General features: G+C 42.3%; 1 protein-coding gene and 1 pseudogene across 14 annotated transcripts in view; one reads left to right on the plus strand and one right to left on the minus strand.

Annotated features, from left to right (window-relative positions):
- The window catches only part of Cadps (calcium dependent secretion activator), a 454,319-nt gene that overhangs the window by 164,858 nt on the left and 264,016 nt on the right, over positions 1-25,445 (plus strand). The window lies entirely within an intron of this gene.
- Positions 10,353-10,852, minus strand: LOC110309890 (small ribosomal subunit protein eS7 pseudogene; annotated as a pseudogene).

Raw genomic sequence — 25,445 nt, forward strand, 5'->3', positions numbered from 1 at the left:
TGTTATGGGGTCATGTCTTTATCTCTAGGGAGGTTTCTTAGTTGACAAGTCCTGCCAACGTTAAACTTGGTGCAAAAGAGTCTACTTCTTTGAAGAAGTTGGGAGTAGATAAAAACCCCATTACATTATCTCATACTTTTAATGTAGACTAAAGGAAGATGATACATCATAGGGACTGACACTTGATAAATGCTCTCTAAGGGCCAGTGTTATTCTGATAGTATGAGGAGACAATGAGCAGTGACTCAACCCTAATGCAAAATCATACACTCATTAGCAATCCCTTCCCCATGGCAAAGTCTGATACAGAAATAACTCCTTGTCTCCAAATTGGCTAGGATAAGGAAGTTAAATATGATAGATAGATAGATAGATTGATAGATAGATAGATAGATAGATAGATAGATAGATAGATAGATAGATAGATAGATATGGAATTTCAGTGAGGGGTTAGTAGTTTTTATTGACCATAGAATGATACAGTTATGAGGTATTGTGTAATATTCAGGCATATTCATTGGCACATACATTACCTGAAACACTTAGTAAACCTTTGTGCTGGGAACATTCAAAATCTTCTTTGTCTCTGTTACTGTATATGTCTAATTGCTGACAAGTATTTCATGTTGTGCTAAAGAACAGTTTTGAATAGATGGACAGTAACAGTAAATTCCAGGGCCACATATATAACCAGTTCTCAAAAAAAAAAAAAAAAAAAAAAAAAAAACCAACCACACACACACAAAACTCTCTTCCAAAGAAAAGGGGGAGGGGGGAGGTAGACAAACAGAGGCAGGAAATAAACATGGTTTTCAAGTTCCAGTGTAGAATGTGAGATTCAGTACATCTTAGCTGGGGTCTAAGGAATCTTTAAAATCTAGCATGGGGCAAGTATGTACCTGACACAGAATAGAGAGCAATAGATACTGTCCACAAGTGCTACACATACAATACCTAATTTAATACTGAAAGTGAGAATATATATACTAAATAAAACTTAATTGAGCACAAGGGAAAAAACCCTGCAGATTGCATACTTTATACCTGTCTAGACTTTCTCAACTGGTAAGCTGAAGGTAGAGACTGACAAGCCTTGTAAACCCCCCAAAGCAAAGCTCCAGCCCACACCTTGCCTGGGCTTCGGAAGTCTATACATAAGTCTAAAGTCAGACTTTGCCTGGAGAGACCGAGTTGTATTTTGTTTCCTCCCTGGGGAAAGTGAGTGACTATAGATGAAGAGAAGACAGGGAGTCACCAGGGTCCTCAGGTTATAGCTGCACACCTCTCTGTGTGAGCAGGGTCTCAAACCAGCACTGACCATTAGTGACGAGAGAAAGAGCCTAGGAACTTTGATTTGAGCTAGCTCTTCAACTGCCTCTGCAGTAAAAGGGAAGTTGTTCATGCATTAAACTTTATTTCCTCATATTCCAGACAGTCCTTCTGGAACCCAGTTCTTACAAAGAAGGAAGTAGTCCTAGCTCATTGTTTTATGTCTGTACTTACTTTCTGCCTGATTCTGGTCACTAGAGCGTCTCTGAAAATAACAGTGTGCTGGTTGACCATTGCTGCCTCTTTTATCATGTCCCTCTGCTGACCATGCTATGGCAGCTTGGCTTTCTGCTCCACCACTGATCCAACACTTCAGGTAGTTACATCAGGGTTACCAGTTACTCATCAGGTTCCTTCCTTATGTCTCTATAGGCTCCATCTTGGTAAGGCTGAGAAGGTTATATTATTCCCTCAGGATTATATTCCCTATATACAATAGATCTAAAACTCTAAGGTATTGACTCCAACCGTAATAATATTCACATATAATGAATCATATGGTTACATAAAAGTTTATGTACAGTATTCATCCTTCAGTATCCACAGAGGATTTCCTTGTATATCAAATTCATGGATGTTCAAGTCCCTTATCCAAAGAAATGTGGCATTCACGTGTAACCTACACAAAGCCTCTCGTATGCTTACAAATCCTCTCGTACACCCATCTCCAGACTATTTATAACATTCTCCATTTTTAAGGAATAGGGACAAGAAACAGGTGTGTTTCTGGTTAGTACAGATGCATTTTCCCCTAATAGCTCTGACCCTCAGCTGGCCTGCAAAAGTGAAACTTATAGACATGAAAAGACACCTACACACAGCACAATGCAAGCATGGGCATGGCGTGTACACATACTATTGATGTGTATACACAGAAATACATACACGAATGCCCACAAAATAAAATTGCTGTTTTAGGCTTTGTAGCCACCAGTGGCCATGGGTTACTGGGCTCCTGAAAGGACAGCTCTGGATGGATGGGAAGGATGGCGAGAGAAATAACCAGCCAAGACAAAGTTCTCTGATCAAGGCTCAAATTTTAATGTACAGCTCTCCATATATATGTGAAAACCCAAGGACCCACCCCTTTGTTTTGGCTGAGTTCTGTTGCTGGTTCAGCTGTATTGAGTTGCAAAGTAAGCTCTTCAGCAGCTCAGCGGGCAGGCAGGCGGGACCTGCTCAGGTCCTGGGTCTCCAGCAAGTAAATGTAAATGTAGCAAGGCCAGACTTCCTGCTCCAGTATCAGAAGAGATTTGTTTAGCCAACTCAAGGCTGGGGGAAGGGAACAAGGCTTCCTTGGGCTTTTGTACTTTGTCTATGCTCCAAGCTCTCTTTAACCATCCCTGTCCAATGAACATATAATACGGGCCACTTAACATGTCCTAGTAATTATTTAAGGTATAACAAATCAGGTAAATTTTTTATTTCAATAATATGTTACTTCTCCCAATATACCTAAAATATCTCCATTGTGTAAGACCCGGGAGAGACTTTTAGCTTACCTGGGACCACCTAAGTGAACCACGTGGAGCAAGGTTTGTTGAAAAAAGCAAGAGGAATTTATTGTTCCAGTGCACTGGTTCCCGCCCTGTGGTCTGAGAAACGGTAATTAGCCTCTCCCTTCTGGAGGGGTGAGTGTTTCATGACCTTCCCAAAGTTCCTAAGATGACCTTTTCAGTTGCAACATATAACAGACAGAAAAACAGAGCTTTCTTGTGTTTTAAGTTTTTCAGGCTAAAATCTGGTGTGTATTTTGTAGTCATAGTGCAGTTCAAGTTGAAAGAGCTGTGTTTCAGGATTTGGTACCCTCTGGAGCTAGATGGCTGTCTGATCACTGATAAACACTGTTCTCTCAACTACTCTGGGAACATTCTGATCCAGCAAGTCCTTCAGGCTTCACTAGCAGCTTCTGCTCATTCATGTGTTCAGTGTTCAGGTCTACCATGCTGCAGGTGCTGTCGTTAGTTGGTGGAAACAGTGGTAGCTCTTGCTAGTGGGTATATATATTCTTTCCCCCAAAACTCATGTTGAATTTTGAATCCACCTAGTGCCAGTCAGGCTGAAATAATGCTCACAGGAAATTTTCCAATCCCTTGGAATGGTGCCATTATGAAAAAAAGGAAAGTAGACACAGAGACAACGTAGACTTGAAAAGAGAGATTAACACTGGAGTAATGATTCTGTAAGCCAAAGTACACTGAAGATAAAGGCAATGGGTAAGATGATGGAAGAGGTGCTCTTCTTCAAAGCTCTCAAAGGCAAGCATCCCTGGCTATAAAAGACCTCTCCATGGTGCCAGTATGGAAATGTGAACAACTGAAAAGAAAAAGTAGCTAGAGAGAAGTAGCTAGGGGCAAAGGAGAGGACTTCCCCAATTTGCTTCTTGAAGCAGCTGTGTGTGGGATAAAGGTGTTCTCTGTAGGAGGCAAGAAGAAGAATCTCAAGTATGGCCTTGCTCCAGTTTCCCTGAGTTAGATAGAATGTTACCAACTGTTGAGAAGTTCTGCATGGAGAATGACAGGAACAGAGGTGCTTTCCATTTCAGGACTTTATAAAGCATGTAGCAAGCAAAATGAAGAGAACAGGGAGCGATGCATTAGATACTTTTAGCCATCTGCTGTTTTCTGCTCTTTGCTGCAGAGGGGGCAGCCCATGCCACCACAGGTAGTTTTGGAGGGCACTAGAAATAAATATGCTTGAAATTTAGACAAGGGCAGGGGAGCTCCTTGCTCCCTGAGCCTGCTAGCAACAAGTTTAAAGCAGGGGTAACAGTCTACGAATGCAAATCCATCATCAGGTGAAGGAAGACACAGGAAAGGAAAATGACTTTTCTAGTTCCCACCCAGAAAAAAAAATCTCTCCACTTATTCATGTGAATATTACCCAAGTTATACATTATTTATAACATGAAGCTGGAATCACAAACATCAGCCAAGTCCAGTGGTTCTGAGCTGGGTGAGCTAATATGGGTTTTTCTTGAACTATATTCTTCCTCTGTTAACTCCATTAGGGACATCACCGCATTTGGGGCTTTCCAGAAGTGGTCCAATAAAAGCAAGGAAAAGGAATATTTCATTACTACATTGTGTTGATTGATTGATAGGCAGGTAGTTTACAGAACAGCTGAAGATTTCTGGAATAATATGAATTATCAAGTGTGATTTGATACTGGATCCTCCCGGGTGTGCTACAATTTGATAGTACTGTCATATGCATTCATAAATTCCGAGTCTGTGAGATGTTGTTCACTGGCCATCTCAGAGATCCTCAGCGTGTGTCACTGATAACTTTAATCTCAGGACAATCCTTACTAACAAAAGCTGAGAGTGAGCAGATGAGTGGGAACATGCCAGGCAACAGGAAGAACAACTTAAGTGGTTTGCTTAAGAGCAAAAGTACAGGAATGGTGATTGAAGTGAATAGTAATCTACACCTATAGTAAAGGAGACCTACACCTGCCCTTCATTGCCATTAAGTCATATAAAAGTCCTATTCACCCTAGTGCGGTGCAACACAGACAGGAATCTCCCACTCCCATCTACCAAAAGAGATGTGGGGGATAGTTTCAGAAAGAAAGATGGAAGGTTTTTCTAAAAGCAAAGAATGAAGTTACAGGGCTGGGATTAGGGTTCAGTGGATAACAGGTTTTTTCAGTGAAAGCCCTAGGTCCTGAGTTTGAATTCTCAGAACTCATTCAAGTCTAGGGATATGAGCATTCGTCTGTAATCCCAGAGATCATCCAGCAAGATTGGAAATGGAGACAGGGAAGCCACTAGAAGCTCATGTGACAGCTAAGCCTGGTATAAACAGTGGTAAACAAGAAACCTCATCTCAAACAAGGTGGAAGCCATGGACTGACATTGTCCCACCTTGCCCTCTGTTGACCTCCACATGTGAGCGATGGCATAGGAATGCCTGCACTCTCTCATATGAATGAGTGTGTGTGCATGTACAGACACACACAGAGAGAGAGAGAGAGAGAGAGAGAGAGAGAGAGAGAGAGAGTAAAAGAGTGACATTGTTTATACCAAGTACAAAATAAACAACTAAATGTAGCATCATTTTCTAAGCAATAAAATTATCTAAAATATTTTCATTCTCTCTCTCTCTCTCTCTCTCTCTCTCTCTCTCTCTTTATCTCTCTCTCTCCAGGGTCTTATTCTGCATCTCTGGCTGGCCCCTACCTCATAGTGATTTGTCTATAGCAACTGAAGTTATATAGTGGCTTGTTTATTGCCTTCTTTTCTATCACTAGAATGTGAACCTTAAGCAAAGAGAGAGCCAGATTGACCCATTCAATGCTATGTCCTCAAAACACTAAATCTTACTTAGCATGGAATATCTGGTGCCCTGTAAAGAAAGGAAGGAAGATTGCATTTAGTCCTGTGGTGGGATGACTTGGCCTCACTTAGCTGACAATTCATTCCATTCCCAAGCATTTACTTGAGGACATGGGTTTCAATTCATATAACCTGCAGTATATCATACCTGTTTAAGTCAGCAAGAGACCTGGAATGCACTTTGCAGTTGGTGTGCTCACTGTCTCATTGGAAATCTTTATATAGCTTTCAATACTGCCCGCTTGCAACCAAGCGTTTCATCCCTTTGTGCTTTGCTTGCCTTTTTCTTAAAGTAATGTTACATGGTCTTTGCTCATCTCCCAAAGCTGTGCCCCACTACTGGAGGAAGCTTCATTGCAAATCTGAGAGCTGTCATTCATTCCAACCCTCACCCTGGAGCTTGCTACTTCAAGATTTCTGTCTTTAAATCACCCTTAATCCCACCAGAGAAAGCACTGGTATTAGAATTCAATTTCAGCTTCCGGGCAGGACAAGTCACATGTCAGCAATCTCTGAGGAATGCAGCAAGATTTTATGGGAGAAGTCCCCAGCCCACACAGCCAGGAGCATGCACAGACAGTTTCTTGTATTGGAGGTCAAAAACTGCCTTAAATTCGCTGCAGGACTGTCCTCCAGTGCTATCTAGAAATTCTTTGTTAGATTTAATGACTTCTAGAACAGCTTCCAAGTCCTTGGAGCTGTGTCTCACATTTCCAAAATTTATTAAGTAATGTCATTTCAGTTGGAGGTGTGAATCATATGCCCATAAAATTTCCAGAGTCAAATCGGGATTTTCACAAATGAATTCATCTGAAGAGCAAGCCGCTCTCATACCCTGTGAAGTAAGGCTTCCTCCCATCAGCCCCACAAGCTCTTAATAATGTGTTTGTTACATAATGGTACTTATCTCTGCAAACAGATGTGTGTGAACAGGATGCTGGCGTAATCACACAGCAGCTGAGAACATGAGCTCTGAGACTAGGATATGTCTGCTTGGTCTCTCTGACTAGCTCTGTCACCCTGGGCAAGTGACTTCTTCTCACAGCAGCTCAGGTTCCTTAACTAATGGCCACACCTCCTACATCCGGTCCTTGGGATGGCTTGTTGCATGTGGACTATGCTGATCAGGATGGTAATCCCTCCTCACACTGAGGGTAGCAGATACAAGTGCAATCCGGCTTTGCTAGCCATATTTCAAGTGTTTGATGACTGCACATGGTTGGTAGCTACCATTCTGAACAATGCAATGGGATAAAATTCTTTTTTAAATTTGTTTTTATTTTTAATTGTGTATTTGTGCGAGGCAGTATGTGCCTGTGCATACCGTGTACCTAGAGGACAGAAGACAGCATAGGAGCTCCTGGAGTTACAGGTGTTTGTGAGCTGCTGTTGTGTTTGCTGGGACTGAATTTGAGTCCTCTGTAAGAGCAATCTTAACCTCTGAGCCTTCACTGAGGGGCCTATGGTAGAATTATACCTCTATGAGGCAAACAATTACCACAAACAGCTGTGCGGTCACATGGTTACTCCTGCATTTGCTGAACTCTTCTCCTCCCACCCCTGCTACCAGCTGTTCTTGAGTTGGCACTTTTCCCCGTTTGGGTGATGTGTGTGTGTGTAGACATAGAAGCTAAAGTCACCTACAGTTATCATTCCTCAGGAACTTTCCACTTAGTTTTTTGAAATGGGGAGCTCTCATTGACCTGTAGCTTTACACAGAAAGACTGGCTGACCAGTGAGCCCCAAGCATTCACCTATCTGTCTCCCCCTCCACAGGGCTGGATGAGATTACAAGCATGTGCCATAATGTCTGGTCTTTTCATGTGGGTTCTGGGGATGGGAACTCAGGTTCTCATCTTACACAGCAAGCACTTTACTGACTATGGTCTCTAGCCTGGTGAGCTGGAAACATCCCTGCTATTTCCTCTGTGTTTTCATAGTCGTCTATTCATGCTGTCCTTGACAAGGCTGTACATTGGTCTTCTCACATTTTGACTTCTCTGAGGTAACTACTGGAACTTCTGAACTGTACCCCCAAATCCTTTATCATTCATCTGGTGTCAGGCTTGAGCCTTTTAGGACTGAGATCACATTCCAATGATGTGTGTGTTTCCCATAGTCCTCAGCGTGAAATAGGCATGCAGATGCTCGCAGTAATGAATTATTCTATGAATCAGTCTGCAGACCCCTGCTTGCTCTCTAAAGCATATCTATGCCCGGGGGCACAGCTCACAGGTGTGAGCCTGTAGGTTCCTCTCTGAGACCAGATGCCAGGGGCATCTTTTTCAGGCGTCACTTTGCCTTTGGGCTTTCCAGGAGCCTCTCCAGGGCTGTCTTGGTCCCTTGTCATAGATCAACATTTGTGAGCTCATCAACAATCTTTTCTTGCCTATGCTGTGATGCCGGGAGGCCCTTAGCTCTCCACTACAATCTCCTAGTCCTGGGATGTCACGCAAAATAACCACCGACAATAGAAGTAAATCTTTTTTTTTTTCAAACAGCACCCCTAATATCTTAGAAGAATATATATGCAGGCGGCTAGAGTTTCAGAATCACTCTAAGAATTTGCTGTTGAAATCTTAATCTCTTGCTATGCAGAGACAGGATTTTGCCAATAGAGGACAGAGACTCATAAGTGGGATTGATGCCCTTATAGACTAGAACTCCTGAGAGAATATTCTCAGGCAAGAACCTCTTCCTGCCCCCCTCACCTGACCCATATAAAGAAGCTGGGAGAAATTAGTACCTGCAGCTGGAAGGAGTTCCTCACCAGAACCCAACAGTAAGGGATGCTGCTCTTCAACCTCCCTTCTCCAAGAATGTAAGTAGTGTTTGTGTGAGCCATGGCACTCATGGTATTCGGTTAAAGCAGCTTCCACTGGCTGACTGTTCCCGCTACTACTGTAGCTCTGGGGACTTAGACACCCTCTGTTCAGTTCCCTAACTATGAACGGTGAGAAATGGTGGAGTGCTTGACTCTGAATCCTACACTTAATGAGACCACTCAGTGAGTCAGAGATAAAGGATCCCAAGTCTGTGCTTAAAATACAGAAACCATTTCTGGCTGCATGGCCCAGGATTAGGGACTCAGAGATCATCACTGGATAATGAGAGTTAATAATATTCAATGCTTACTGTGTGCCAGACACTCTGAGCGATGCCTGTCCTGTATCACTTAATTCAGCTTCTCAATAATCCTAGAGAGATGAGGGAAATGAGAGGGAGAGGGAGAGGGAGAGGGAGAGGGAGAGGGAGAGGGAGAGGGAGAGGGAGAGGGAGAGGGAGAGGGAGAGGGAGAGGGAGAGGGAGAGGGAGAGGGAGAGGGAGAGGGAGAGGGAGAGGGAGAGGGAGAGGGAGAGGGAGAGGGAGAGGGAGAGGGAGAGGGGAGAAGAGAGAGATCGCAGAGGAAGCAAAAACCATGGTGTTTAGTTTACTCTTTGAAGAAACCAATTGTCCCTCCACTGAAGTAGTATGCTTCGCTGGAAACATTATCTATCACCAGCACCAGGTCAAGGGAAGAATGAAAGTCCATCTCTTAAAAAACTTAGTAGACATACCAGAGATGTAAAACATTCCTTATGGTAGATAATGCACAAACAAACTTGAAAGGCATATTTGGTTTATATGTACTTACCTAGCCTGTCAGATAAAAATCATTTGCAATGAAGATATAACTCAGGTGGCAGAGTGTTGCTGCACAGTGTGAAGAAGTGAGTTTGATCTTCAGAACAAATGAGAGGGAAGCCAGGCTTGGTGGTGCAAGTTTTAGTCTCAGCACTAGAGAGGCAGAGACAGGCGGTGATCCCTAGGGCTCACTGTCCAGTCAGCTTAGCTTAGTAGTGAAAGACCCTGGATAAATGCCTGAAGAACAGCATGCAAAGATTGTCCTCTGGTCTCTCTGTGTGTGCATGCACGCACCTTAGATTCATAGTGAGACTATGCATTTCTATAGATTTCAAGAAAAGGGTTGGCAAGTTTGTCTGTAAATGTTCAGCTAGCAATTTTTTTAGGCTTTATCATGAGGGGTTTCGTCTAAACGGCCAATGTCTAGAACACATCTCAGTTCAAATTAATTGCAGTCTTTTGGAATGTGGTACCAGATATCCATAGCAAATGTTCCCAGGAGATCCTGAAATGCAGTTCAAACTAGTAAGAACTAATGCTGTAGAGGCAATCCAGATGGACCTGCTGGTGAAGAGATATGCTACCTCTTCAGAAGGAAGTATACATGGGATTTAAAGAAACAAACAGGAAGAAAAAAAAAAAAAAGAAACAAGCAGGAAGCAAAGAATGCTTTCTCTCCCACCCTGCAACCTCCCTTAGTGCTCCCTATGTGCAGTCTAGCAGAGCTAGGTTTGCAAAACACATAGGCAAAGCACACATTGCTGGACATGAGGGATGGATTTGCAAGTGAGCAACAGTGACTTAAGTCAGGCCTCGCTCGCTCCATGTCCCTTGGCTGTTGTGCATTCGAATATACTTCCCCATCTGTATCTAATTTCCATGTAACAGGCAAGCCACTCCTCTGCTTCCACACAAGTTGAAACCAGTCTTCCTGTGAACAAAAGCATCTTCTGTTTCCTAAATAAATAAATAGATAAACAAATAAATGAGGATCACATTTTTTTTTACTATGAATGACACGTTATTCAGTCATTTTCTTTAAAACTGAAACTCTGGAAATTAAAAATTAACATCCTTGCCTGTGAGCTTCTTATACACAGCAGAAAAAGTTTTCACCTTGGGCTCCACGTTGTTCTGCTGTGCTTTGTCTAAATGAACTTTCATGAGCCAATTTCACAGGGATCCTCTTATCAACACCAAGTCCTCAAGGATGGCGTCATGCCCTGCTGTCAGGGTGCTGCTTCTGGGGTGCTTTTGCTTATTTTTCGTGCAACTTTTCCAGCTTGGCTTGGGCAGAATCCTCCTCTGAGCAATGAAGATTACACACTTCCTACTGAACTTTTTCTCCAATTCACGAACTAGCTTGGATTTTGTGGAAAGATTTAAGCTGAGGGACTGGTACAAAAATTATTGTAGCTTTCTGACTACCACCAACTTCAATTTCCTTGGCCATGGTGCTGTTGAGTTCCTGCAGCTGCGCTTTGAGATCTGAGTTCTTCAGCTTAAGCAGTGCCAGACTCACCATTGGACTTCACAATCTTTGTGCTCGAGCTGAACATGGCCTCGTCCTTACAAAATGCCAACTTGGAGTTACAAAATGCCATCTTAGAACGAAGGAGGTACAGTTCTCACAAGAACAGTTCATATCAGGATCACAAATTCTACCAGGCACTGTATCAATAATGGAGTGTAATTCCTGTAAGATTCAACAGTCACCTGAGTCTTACATATCTAGAGATAAAACTATAGATGTAACCTATGCATAATGTAATGAGTTCCTTACATCCTGGAAAGTAGCAGAGTTCAATTATAGGCTAGGGCAATGGTATCCAATGACTGACCTCTTACAAATAACACTAAGAGACATCTACCCACTTTCTCCATTGAGTCCTAAACCCATGAAGTCTAATGCTTAAGGAAAGAATGCCACACGACTGACTTAGTGGAGCATATACTGGCTCACATTAGAGCCCAGTTAATGATCCTGTCTTCTGATGAGCAGGATAACTGTTTCCTATAAAGCATCCATCCCACCTTCAAACTAGTGTACTTTCTGGTAACCACAACCATAAGGCTTGAAAGGAGAACTGCAATTCTGTAGCGAGACCCATGTTGTACGTTATGAAAATGGTTAGTCGACAGAGGTGGTGCTATGTGGGATGCTCTGTCTTCTGACCAGGTGCTTGGGCTATCCGAGAAAGGTGCTGCTTTCAGAAATACCATGCACCAAGAAAACATGCCCATAGCCACAATATTTCAGTTAGGGATACACTGCACCCTACACCACCGTAATCAGCCTGCCACCAGCTTACCAGCTGCTACCTCCCAGATATAATACCATGTAAAAGACTCAGTGTAGGTCTTGGTATTGCCAGGTGAGGTACTCAGAAGTAGCCCTGGACAGGTGAGCAGTGGAGATGGGAAGTCCATTTTAAACCACACATCTATTCCTTTTACCACTGCAATATTGTACATGGACCATGGAAGGAGTGAGGAGTGAGGCGGGGAAGAGGGTGACTGACAGCTGCAGGAGAGAACAGGAGGCACACCTCATTCAGTGCAAGCCCTACTTCTATGACCTTTTGCTGGACCTTCAGAAGAAACAGGGATGAAATGAGCTAGAACTAATAAACATAATGTGGTGGTGAGGGTGTACAACTGTAAATGGTGAAGCTCAAGTGTTCTACTATTAGTCAGAACCCACATAAAATAGTGAGGCACAGTGGTGTATGTTTATTATCTCAGCACTGGAGAAGCAGAGGAAGGTGGATCTCTGAAGATGACCAGACAGACAGCCTAACCAGACCAACAAGGTCCAGGCCAATGGGAGAACTTGTCAAGAGAAATGAACTGAGTTGGTAGATGGCTCCTGGGGAATCACACTCAATGCATGGTGGAGAATGAACACACAAAACAACCAGACTCGGCAGAAGGACCATGGGGAGACAAAGAGATGGTTAATGTGAGAAAGCACAATGGTGATGGAAATAACATGGTCAGGAAGGGTCTTGTCAAGGAAGTGGCCTTAATGTGAAGTTCCATGTAGGGGAGCAGCCAGGATGCCAATGGGAAAAGGCTGACTATTCCTGATAAAGGGAAATCACAGGGTCTCTCTGATACACAAAACACTGCATTCAAGTAGCAAGACAAAGCTAACTTCAGTGAGGAAGAGAATGGATACGGTGAGTGATGCAATGTGATTATTAAGAAGCCATAATTATAGAACCAAATGAAAAGAGAAGTGGATTCTTTTTAAGTATCAGCATGGCACTACCTTATTTATACAATAAGGGTATCAATTCTCTGTGAATTAGTTTATAATTCAATGTGTTCTTAATTTTAAAAAATACCCCTAGGTCTGTTTAAAACAAATAAATAAAATAGCCCCTGGGTGTGTGAGGAAGCTATATCATAGGTAAATATCAAGCCAGGGAGACCAAGTGGACTGTTTCTGCAGTTGGCCTGGTGGGCCACCATGGACTGGACTGGAATGGTGAACTCTGAGAGGAAGGACATCATCAGGGTGAGGTTACAGAGGCATCTGTGTGTTTGGTGGGCCAACCAGACACAGGTTTATGCATTCCTGCTATTACCACTGGGCTGGAAACAATTGATAGACTTATTTCCCCTGTGCCAGTTTTAACCAGGTGAGGGTAGAGGGTGAATCTAAAGAGGCTGAGGATGGAAGAGTACAGAAGAGAGGAACCAGGAGCCATGACTGCTGCTAAGTCTGGGGGGAGCAACATGGTTAGAGATTTGCCTTGTCTGGATAGCTCTTAAGCTTTGCAGAACAGAGTCACCATGGAAATGAGATCCCATACCACATCCCCTAGTAATTCTGATCCAAAGATTTGGGAGGAGGTCTGAGCATTTGTATTTTTATAAACTCTGAAGTAATTTGTCCATGTTTGAAGACCTCAACTGAAATGTCATCATGAATATGTAATAGACTGGGACTAGAGAGGGGGCTTATTCATTAAAATTACTAATTGCTATTGCCCAGGATCCTGGTTCAATTCCCAGAACCCACATGGAGACTCACCACCATCTGTAATGCCAGTTCTAGAGATTTTTACACCCTTTTTTGACCTTCCGTGGCATCAGGCATGCACATGGTACACAGACATCCATACAGCCAAAACACTCATACACAGAAAAAAAATTTTCTTGTAGATTGCATTGATAATTTTTTTCAGTGTTTTTTGGTGCTGATGAGATGTTCCAATGATAGATGCAAATTAGTTAAGTGACAATGTTTTGAAACAAAATGCTATGCCCCTGGAGTTAAAAATACATTTTATAAGAGAAAATGGTATCATCAGATCACATGATCCTTGAGCCAAGTCGTATGGTACATACTTGCAATCCTAGTGCTGAGGACACTGATTCAGAATTCTTAGGAGAATTGTGAATTTGAGAATCTCCCAGGGAACATAGGGAAAATCTATATAAACAAAGAAACAAGTCAACATCAAAGTTTCAATCGAGGATCATACTCTGGACATGGGGATTAAGTGTGACCTTCTCTTGCCGTGTGAACATCACTCAGAAGAATAAAATATCGGACAATCAACAGCCACTAAAGCCATTTGGAGCCAGTGTTTCAAAGAATGAATTTCACAAACAATGGGAGAGGTTTAGAAAATGTTATAGAAGAAAGCTTAAAGCAGGACTTTGTAGCAGAAAGTAAGAAGAGCTCCTAAAGAATAGGTCCCAAGTGAATTGTTGCAGTGCCCTTTACTGGGGGTCAGGGGGCTCTGGAAGCCAGTGGGCTGAGATAATGGATACTGGGCTGGTCAGTTTGTCTGGCTCAACCAGATATCCCCACAAGGAATCTATGCACTTCTCCTTCCCCAAGCTGGACTGGAGTTTGGGTGAGCACTTTCAAAGACCAGTGAAGTTTCTGATTACACATAGCTTCCAGGCATCTGTGTTCATTAGGAGCCTGTGAGAAATGAGAAGAAAGATGAAAGCAAAAGACACAAAGCAGGGCCACTAAGTACTTCTAGTCCCTGGCCAAGAGAGAACTATCAATGGAGCAGCCAAAGGCATGACTTCAGACCAGTGCAGAATTGTCTCTTCTCGAAGGCCCCACCCTAGCTTCCTAGCAAGGTCATTTCTCCGATTCTCATCTTTGGGGGAAAGGGAAATGGTTCAACCAGTAAAGCTTTTGTTGTCCAAGCAGGTAAAGCTTATTTCTGATCCCTGGTGCCCACATAAATCTCATAGAGTCTGCATCCATATCCCTAGATGGGGCACTAAGATAGGTGGATCCCTGAAGCCAGCAGGCCAGCTAATATTGTCAAATTGTGAGCTCTATATTTAGTGAATGGCCCTGTCTGAAAATATAAAGTGGAGAACAACTAAGAAATGCACCTATTGTCAACCTCCAGAGACATACACATCAAGACACACACATGCACAAACACACATGTATAAGAAGAAAAGAACATTGTCCTAGCTTTTTTATGTGTACTGAGAACACAGAGCAGAGACCTTTTTACCTCACAGTGACCAGGAAACAGATGAGAAACTGTTGGGGAACAGTGACTCTTCAGGAGATTTCCCCAGTGACTTCCCTTTCCTTCATGAGTACCTACCCAGCCACTTAAGGTTGCATCACCTTCCAACAGTGTCCTAGGCTGAGAGTATACTCTTTTGCCGCAGACCCTCTGGGTCCCTGTGTCTGCGTGGAATGGGGTCTCAATGGGGTCTCTCGATGCGGGTGGGCAAAGCATGGATGAATGAGTGACAAACAGACACACAGGAGAGTTCATGTGTGGAATCTGAGTGTAATTTTGCAACTCGAGCATCAGAGTTTTTATGCAGAGGACAATAAGGAAGTTGGGTGACATATTCGCAAGGTACAATTGAGGTAACCGGAAACCTTCATAAAACAGAGGAATGCAAACACAAAAGGTCTAACGGGAACCACCTGGGATAAAATTCATTGATGACAGCTGGGATCAACAAGGGCTCCACCTAAGATTAGAAGCTCCACTAATCTTAGAAGCCAGGGTCAAGGGCTTCGAGTCCTTGCCATAGTTCCTATTTTAGTCTCTTGTATAGTCCACCTTCCCCTTAGGCCATTGTAAATACGTGTGTATGGGTGTAACTCTGCTATAGTATCTATTCTGGTTTCTCCTTTGGTCTGAAACTTCCTTCTTCCTTAGTGATGGTAAATTCCTGTGTAAGGGAGTGACTTAGCTTTTACAATCTTGCTGAATTCTAAGCCCATGATCTTGCTCAAGGACATTTCTAGGACTGTTGGAACACTGGTGGAAGGCTTAGGCCATGTCAGAATTCAATTTTAAAAGGTGCTTATAATAGGAAAATACTGAAAGAGAGCACGTGGATCCATACACTAGACTAACGCGGGAATGGAACACGGGAATGAGAAATTACTGTATGGGTAGGGAACGCTAGACTCCAGGAGGAGAGCTTCTTTGAAACTCTTTTGTCTCATGAGTGACTTTTAAGCCTCTCTCGGCTTGTCCAGTTGACTCGACCTGGGCGTAGCACTCTTTAAACATGGAAGCCATAGCATTCACCAAAGCATTTCCAGAACAAGGCCTGTGACTACTGGAAGAATATTTCTTCTCTTTCAATAGAGCTTACCATTTGCACAAGTTTATGTTCACAGTACAACTGAACAGAATGTCCAGACCACCCATGCACACGCCCAGGGCTTGTTACAGATGATGAGCCTACATCATTATCACTCAGAGCCCATGTTTTGCTTCAGAATTACTTGTGATTGTGTGTATTCTGAGTGTTGGAATAAGTATATCATGGTGTGGATCTACCATATGGGATCATATAGACCAGTTTCCCTGCCATAAAAGTACTCTGCAATGTTCTTGTGTGTGTGTGTGTGTGTGTGTGTGTGTGTAACTGGAATGGACATGCGCCAAGGCACATATATAATGTAAGAGGACCTCTTTCAGGAGTCAATTCTCTCCTCCTGATGGGTTAATTAGTTAACTCAAACTATCATGGTTGTGTGGCAAGTATGTTTATGCATTGAATTATCTGGCCAACCCTGAATATTATTTCATTGCTGGGGTTTTGTTTTGTAGTCACCTACTGAAAGACACCCTGGTTGCACCCAAGTTTGGACAATTAGAATAAATATCTATGATTGTCTATTACTTATGTTTTGTGGCCACATTTTTTTTTATTCTTTTGGGCAAATTGCCAAGGAGTTGGGAAAAATCAGTTTTGATGCTTTCTTCTGTGTGCTGATGAATTAAGAAATTCTTTCACTAGATGGGTATGTCTCCCCCACTGCCTCTCTCTAGAATCATACTAAACCAACCTAACCATCAATTTCGCTTCTGAGCTGCAGTCCTGAGATGTGTGAGCAAGGAAGTTAGTGTGTACTGAGCTTAACGGGTAGGTGGGATCTCCTTTCCACAAACCGACAGTGCAGAGAGACAGCCCAAATGTTTCTTTTTAGTTTATGCAGAGGAGTTGGGAATGGCCCTGGGAACTGCAAATTTTCATTTCTATGTCAGGCATTTTCTTCCCCTGTGAACTTGAAAAGTTATTTAGTGTCTTGGCTACAGGCCTCTCTCTCCATAACAGAAGCTTGCTGTTCTCCTCAGATGAGTTTTACATGAAAGAAGTGTTCATTTCTGGATGGCTGCAACGCTAGCCATGAAGCTTCCCTCTGAGCCTGCGACTTACCCATTTAGTGAGCATATGCTGTCTGCCAGGTTGTGTTCCAAGCTCTAGAACTATAGTTACAAGAAGCAAACATTGGTCCAGTTTCTGTGGAGCACATAAGGGGCCACATCCAAGAAGCTCTGTAGCCACCATTAGTGTTAATGGTACAGTTCCACATAAGTATAATTAATCATGTAGATACCTATGCATCATATCACAAAATTCACCAACAGTGTTTCCATTTTCTTAAACAGGTAGATAGCATTATGCACAGTTGGGTAACAAGCAACTATTCAATCTAAAAATTTAATAAAAAGATGAAGAACCTGACCTGGGATGTAACAGCAGCAGGCATTGCAGGCAGCATCCACCATGCAATTATCCCAACTCTAACATTCCTCCCCCAGATGCTTCTGCTTACAATGCAGATTATTTACAGAACGTCCACTTGCCTCTACTAGTCCTCCTGACCTTACTTGGCTTAGGGAAGATGGTAGAGAGTCATCTGGAAGGTGACACATTCCCATGATTGGCATTCCACCAGGACAATATGGTAGCTCAGAGTGATGGTTCTATGAAAGAACAGTGAGTGCAGCAGGCCAGAAAAACAGAGCTGCAGCAATGGTAGAGTGATTCAGTTGGTAAAGTGCCTGAGGCCCAAGCATGAAGATCTGAACTCCAATGCCCAGTACCCACATAAAAGCCAGTACAGCAGCACACATCTGTATCCAGTACAGCAGCACACATCTGTAACCACATCTCTAGGGGAGCAGAGACAATGGGATTCCTGTGACTCAAAAGGGACCAGCCAGTCTGTGAAACTTCAGCTCCAGGAAGACATCCTTTCTAGAGACATGAAGGAGAAAGCAACAGAGAATTACACCCAACATAGACCTCTGGCTCCACTTACATGCACATACATGCATGCAGGCCTAAGAACATAGCTATGAGAAAAGCCAACTTGAGATTTCTGTAACAAGCCAGTGTGAGTATGTTTAAGGTCAAGTTATAGGTGATAAAACAGCAGCATGTGTCTGTGAAACACCTACACATGCATTTAAAAATTGCCAAACACCAGTGACTGAAGCAAATGACAATAATCATGGCAAGCGATTCTCTGAATTGACTCTAGCATGCAACATGATGGCTGCCCATTCTCTCAAACTTAGAAACTTTAGTGATTAGGATGTAACAACACATACATACATACATACATACATACATACATCATATGGACTGTTTTCAGCGCTCTCTCTCTCTCTCTCTCTCTCTCTCCCTCTCTCTCTCTCTCCCTCTCCTCACTCCCTCCCTTTCCCTTCCTGACCCCTGACTCCCTTGTTGTTTCCTCATGGCTCTCAGATGTGACTCTCTCTCCTGTTCTCACAGGAGTTCTTCCTGTCTCGGTTCAGCCTCTCAGCCTCATTGTCTCTTAGCGATTCCCATTGCCTTCACCTTCTGCCTGTAAAGTTACCCACTGCCCCACTGCCCCACTGCCCCACTGCCCCACTGCCCCACTGCCCCACTACCTGACTTCCCTTGGCTTCTTCATCCTCCCCATTTTCCCTCATCTCACATTTTCAAATGCTCTGCCTCCTTCTTTAATTTCAGATAGGCTGAAGTCACTCATCACTTTTTCAGCATATCAAGATTCCTTCTTAATTTTTTGCTGTACGCAGAAGAATAATAAAAACGCTTGTGATGCTGGCTTCTTCCTCCATCTGAGTCCTTCCACCTTCACCCTTGCACCTCATTGCTGCTAGCCCTATTCAGGGTCTGGGGGCTCCTCACTTTTTTTTTAATTTTTAATATTTTTATTACATATTTTCCTCAGTTACATTTCCAATGCTATCCCAAAAGTCCCCCATAGCGCCCCCCCAATTCCCTACCCACCCATTCCCATTCTTTTGGCCCTGGCATTCCCCTATATTGGGGCATATAAAGTTTGCAAGTCCAATGGGCCTCTCTTTCCAATGATGGCCGACTAGGCCATCTTTCGATACATATGCAGCTAGAGAGAAGAGCTCCGGGGTTCTGGTTAGTACATCATGTTGTTCCAACAATAGGGTTGCAGATCCCTTTAGCTCCTTGGGTACTTTCTCTAGCTTCTCCATTGGGAGCCCTGTGATACATCCAATAGCTGACTGTGAACATCCACTCCTGTGTTTGCTAGGCCCCAGCATCGTCTCACAAGAGACAGCTATATTTGGGTCCTTTCAGCAAAATCTTGCTAGTGTATGCAATGGTGTCAGCGTTTAGAAGCTGCTTATGGGAAGGATCCCTGGATACGGCAGTCTCTAAATGGTCCATCCTTTCATCACGGCTACGAACTTTGGCTCTGTAACTCCTTCCCTGGGTGTTTTGTTCCCAATTCTAAGAAGGTGCACAGTGTCCACACTTTGGTCTTCATTCTTCTTGAGTTTCATGCGTTTAGTAAATTGTATCTTATATCTTGGGTATCCTAAGTTTTGGGCTAATATCCACTTATCAGTGAATACATATTGTGTGAGTTCTTTTGTGATTGTGTTACCTCACTCAAGATGATGCCCTCGAGGTCCATCCATTTGGCTAGGAATTTCATAAATTCATTCTTTTTAATAGCTGAGTAGTACTCCATTGTGTAAATGTACCATAATTTCTGTATCCATTCCTCTGTTGAGGGACATCTGGGTTCTTTCCAGCTTCTGGCTATTATAAATAGGGCTGCTATGAACATAGTGGAGCATCTGTCCTTTTTACCGGTTGGGACATCTTCTGGATATATGCCCAGGACAGGTATTGCTGGATCCTCCGGTAGTACTATGTCCAATTTTCTGAGGAACCACCAGACAGATTTCCAGAGTGGTTGTACAAGCTTGCAATCCCACCAACAATGGAGGAGTGTTCCTCTTTCTCCACATCCTCGCCAGCAATGCTGTCACCTGAATTTTTGATCTTAGCCATTCTGACTGGTGTGAGGTGGAATCTCAGGGTTGTTTTGATTTGCATTTCCCTGATGATTAAGGATGTTGAACATTTTTTCAGGTGCTTCTCTGCCATTCGGTATTCCTCAGGTGAGAATTCTTTGTTCAGTTCTGAGCCCCATTTTTTAATGGGGTTATTTGACTTTCTGGAGTCCACCTTCTTGAGTTCTTTATATATATTGGATATTAGTCCCTTATCTGATTTAGGATAGGTGAAGATCCTTTCTCAATCTGTTGGTGGTTTTTTTGTCTTATTGATGGTGTCTTTAGCCTTGCAGAAGCTTTGTAGTTTCATGAGGTCCCACTTGTCAATTCTCGATCTTACAGCACAAGCCATTACTGTTCTATTCAGGAATTTTTCCCCTGTGCCCATATCTTCAAGGCTTTTCCCCACTTTCTCCTCTATAAGTTTCAGTGTCTCTGGTTTTATGTGAAGTTCCTTGATCTACTTAGACTTGACCTTAGTACAAGGAGATAGGAATGGATCGATTCGCATTCTTCTACATGTTAACAACCAGTTGTGCCAGCACCATTTGTTGAAAATGCTGTCTTTCTTCCACTGGATGGTTTTAGCTCCCTTGTCGAAGATCAAGTGACCGTAGGTGTGTGGGTTCATTTCTGGGTCTTCAATTCTATTCCATTGGTCTATTTGTCTGTCACTATACCAGTACCATGCAGTTTTTATCACAATTGCTCTGTAGTACAGCTTTAGGTCCGGCATGGTGATTCCACCAGAGGTTCTTTTATCCTTGAGAAGAGTTTTTGCTATCCTAGGTTTTTTGTTATTCCAGATGAATTTGCAAATTGCACTTTCTAATTCGTTGAAGAATTGATTTGGAATTTTGATGGGGATTGCATTGAATCTGTAGATTGCTTTTGGCAAGATAGCCATTTTTACAATGTTGATCCTGCCAATCCATGAGCATGGGAGATCTTTCCATCTTCTGAGATCTTCTATAATTTCTTTCTTCAGAGACTTGAAGTTTTTATTATACAGATCTTTCACTTCCTTAGTTAGAGTCACGCCAAGATATTTTATATTATTTGTGACTATTGAGAAGGGTGTTGTTTCCCTAATTTCTTTCTCAGCCTGTTTATTCTTTGTGTAGAGAAAGGCCATTGATTTGTTTGAGTTAATTCTATATCCAGCTACTTCACCGAAGCTGTTTATCAGGCTTAGGAGTTCTCTGGTGGAATTTTTAGGGTCACTTATATATACTATCATATCATCTGCAAAAAGTGATATTTTGACTTCATCTTTTCCAATTTGTATCCCTTTGATCTCCTTTTGTTGTCGAATTGCTCTGGCTAGGACTTCAAGTACTATGTCGAATAGGTATGGAGAAAGTGGACAGCCTTGTCTAGTCCCTGATTTTAGAGGGATTGCTTCAAGCTTCTCACCGTTTACTTTGATGTTGGCTACTGGTTTGCTGTAGATTGCTTTTATAATGTTTAGGTATGGGCCTTGAATTCCTGATCTTTCCAAGACTTTTATCATGAATGGGTGTTGGATCTTGTCAAATGCTTTTTCCACATCTAACGAGATGACCATGTGGTTTTTGTCTAAGAGTTGGTTTATATACTGGATTACGTTGATGGATTTCCATATATTGAACCATCCCTGCATCCCTGGGATGAAACCTACTTGGTCAGGATGGATGATTGTTTTGATGTGTTCTTGGATTCGGTTAGCAAGAACTTTATTGAGGATTTTTGCATCAATATTCATAAGGGATATTGGTCTGAAGTTTTCTATCTTTGTTGGGTCTTTTTGTGGTTTAGATATCAGAGTAATTGTGGCTTCATAGAATGAGTTGGGTAGAGTACCTTCTGTTTCTATTTTGTGGAATAGTTTGTGAAGAACTGGGATTAGATCTTCTTTGAAGGTCTGATAGAACTCTGCACTAAACCCATCTTGTCCTGGGCTTTTTTTAGTTGGGAAACTATTAATGACTGCTTCTATTTCTTTGGGGGATATAGGGCTGTTTAGATCATTAACCTGATCTTGATTCAACTTTGGTACCTGGTATCTGTCTAGGAACTTCTCCATTTCATCCAGGTTCTCCAGTTTTGTTGAGTATAGCCTTTGGTAGAAGGATCTGATGGTGTTTTGGATGTCTTCAGGATCTGTTGTTATGTCTCCTTTTTCATTTCTGATTTTGTTAATTAGGATGCTTTCCCTGTGCCCTCTAGTGAGTCTGGCTAAGGGTTTATCTATCTTGTTGATTTTCTCAAAGAACCAGCTCCTTGATTGGTTGATTCTTTGAATAGTTCTTCTTGTTTCCACTTGGTTGATTTCGCCCCTGAGTTTGATTATTTCCTGCCGTCTACTCCTCTTGGGTGAATATGCTTCCTTTTGTTCTAGTGCTTTTAGGTGTGTTGTCAAGCTGCTAATGTGTGCTCTCTCTAGTTTCCTTTTGGAGGCGCTCAGAGCTATGAGTTTTCCTCTTAGAAATGCTTTCATTGCGTCCCATAAGTTTGGGTATGTTGTGGCTTCATTTTCATTGAACTCTAAAAAGTCCTTAATTTCTTTCTTTATTCCTTCCTTGACCAAGGTATCATTGAGAAGAGTGTTGTTCAGTTTCCACGTGAAGGTTGGCTTTCTATTATTTATTTTGTTATTGAAGATCAGCCTTAGTCCATGGTGATCTGATAGGATGCATGGGACAATTTCAATATTTTTGTATCTGTTGAGGTCTGTTTTGTGACCAATTATGTGGTCAATTTTGGAGAAGGTACCATGAGGTGCTGAAAAGAAGGTATATCCTTTTGTTTTAGGATAGAATGTTCTGTAGATATCTGCCAGATCCATTTGATTCATAATTTCTGTTAGTTTCACTGTGTCCCTGTTTAGTTTCTGTTTCCATGATCTGTCCATTGGTGAAAATGGTGTGTTGAAGTCTCCCACTATTATTGTATGAGATGCAATGTGTGCTTTGAGATTTACTAAAGTTTCTTTAATGAATGTGGCTGCCTTTGTATTTGGAGCATAGATATTCAGGATTGATAGTTCCTCTTGGAGGATTTTACCTTTGATGAGTATGAAGTGTCCCTCCCTGTCTTTTTTAATGACTTTGGGTTGGAAGTCAATCTTATCAGATATTAGAATGGCTACTCCAGCTTGTTTCTTCATACCATTTGCTTGGAAAATTGTTTTCCAGCCTTTCATTCTGAGGTAGTGTCTATCTTTTTCTCTGAGATGAGTTTCCTGTAAGCAGCAAAATGTTGGGTCTTGTTTGTGTAGCCAGTTTGTTAGTCTATGTCTTTTTATCGGGGAGTTGAGTCCATTGATATTAAGAGATATAAGGAAAAGTAATTGTTGTTTCCTGTTATTTTTGTTGTTAAAGTTGGCATTCTGTTCTTGTGGCTGTCTTCTTTTAGGTTTGTTGAGGGAGTACCTTCTTGTTGTTTCTAGGGTGTGGTTCCTGTCCTTGTATTGCTTTTTTTCTGTTATTATCCTTTGAAGAGCTGGATTCGTGGAGAGATAATGTGTGAATTTGGTTTTGTCGTGGAATACTTTGGTTTCTCCAGCTATGTTAATTGAGAGTTTGGCTGGGTATAGTAGCCTGGGCTGGAGTTTGTGTTCTTTTAGTGTCTGTATAACATCCGTCCAGGATCTTCTGTCTTTCATAGTCTCTGGTGAGAAATCTGGTGTAATTCTGATAGGCTTGCCTTTATATGTTACTTGGCCTTTTTCTCTTACTGCTTTTAGTATTCTGTCTTTATTTAGAGCATTTGTTGTTCTGATTATTATGTGTCGGGAGGTATTTCTTTTCTGGTCCAGTCTATTTGGAGTTCTGTAGGCTTCTTGTATGTTCATGGGCATCTCTTTCTTTAGATTTGGGAAGTTTTCTTCTATAATTTTGTTGAAGATGTTTGCTGGTCCTTTGAGTTGAAAATCTTCATTCTCATCCACTCCTATTATCCGTAGGTTTGGTCTTCTCATTGTGTCCTGTATTTCTTGGATGTTTTGAGTTAGGATCTTTTTGCATTTTACATTTTCCTTGATTGTTGTGCCGATGTTCTCTATGGAATCTTCTGCACCTGAGATTCTCTCTTCCATCTCTTGTATTCTGTTGCTGATGCTTGCATCTATGGTTCCAGATTTCTTTCCTAGGGTTTCTATCTCCAGTGTTGCCTCATTTTGGGTTTTCTTTATTGTGTCTACTTCCCTTTTTAGGTCTAGTATGGTTTTGTTCACTTCCATCATCTGTTTGGATGTGTTTTCCTGTTTTTCTGTAAGGACTTCTACCTGTTTGATTATGTTATCCTGTTTTTCTTTAAGGATTTGTAACTCTTTAGCAGTGTTCTCCTGCAATTCTTTAAGGTACTTTTGTGCTTCCTCTTTACTGTCTTCTACCTGTTTACCAGTGTTCCTTTGTATTTCTTTAAGTGTGTTATTAAAGTCCTTCTTGTAGTCTTCTACCATCATCATGAGATATGCTTTTAGATCCGTGTCTAGCTTTTCCGGTGTGTTGGGGTGCCCTGGACTGGGCAAAGTGCGAGTGCTGGGTTCTGATGATGGTGAATGGTCTTGGTTTCTGTTAGTAAGATTATTACGTTTACCTTTCGCCATCTGGTAATCTCTGGGGTTAGTTGTTGTCGTTGTCACTGTTTAAAGATTGGAGCAGAAGCTGTGTTCCACTCACCAGCAGTCTCAAAATCCTGTGGCGGGGGTGGTGGGTAGCTGGCGGGTGTCAGCCGACCCTGCACTCTAGCTACCCTGGTGCTGGTCCGGCCGGAAGAGGCCTGTGGTCCTACTCAGGCCGGGTTTTCTGCTTCCCTAACTAATGCAGTCTCAGGTCCCGAGTGCAATTGGATTGGAGCAGAAGCTGTATTCCACTCACCAGAAGTCTTAAGATCCTGTGGCGGGTATTGTGGGTAGCTGGCGAGTGTCAGCCGACCCTGCGCCCTAGCTACCCCAGCGCTTTTCTGACCGGAGTGGCTTGTGGCCCTACTGAGGGCGGATTTCTCGCTCCTCACTTTTGTACAATAATCACCTCCTGGTTTGTATTCCATACTAATCAATCTAATGTGGCATTTCATGCTCAAATTGAGAATTCCCACTGCCCTCTTTGACGTCTTTCTCATCCTCCCATTAGCTTTTCCAGTTACTAAAAGGGCATGTATCCTAGGAAAGATGGCTCAAGAGGTTACTAACACATTGATGTGAATTGATCGGATAGTTAGAAACAAACCCATTCTATAATATCAAGAACATGTGAATCCAAAGAGTTGTACAAACATGTTATCCAAACATGAGCTATGTTGTTATGCCCTACAACTTCTTCTCTCATGAATGAAGGAGTTTTAACAGACTACACTTTATAAAACAATGATCCTGTTATCACTTGGCGATTCATGGGCATTGGAATTTGAATGGAGGTCTTGGCTAACACCCAATCTAGATTTCTGGTCTGGTTCTCCCTCATTATCATTGGAACAGTTGGAAGTCATTATCTCAAGATGACATTTTAGTCTCTTGGTGTTGTGTCTTAATTGTGTTTGCATTATGATTTTAAAG

This window comes from Mus caroli, unplaced genomic scaffold (genome assembly GCF_978045245.1).
Source record: "Mus caroli unplaced genomic scaffold, Mus_caroli_1 scaffold_12, whole genome shotgun sequence".
Taxonomy (NCBI): Eukaryota; Metazoa; Chordata; class Mammalia; order Rodentia; family Muridae; genus Mus; species Mus caroli.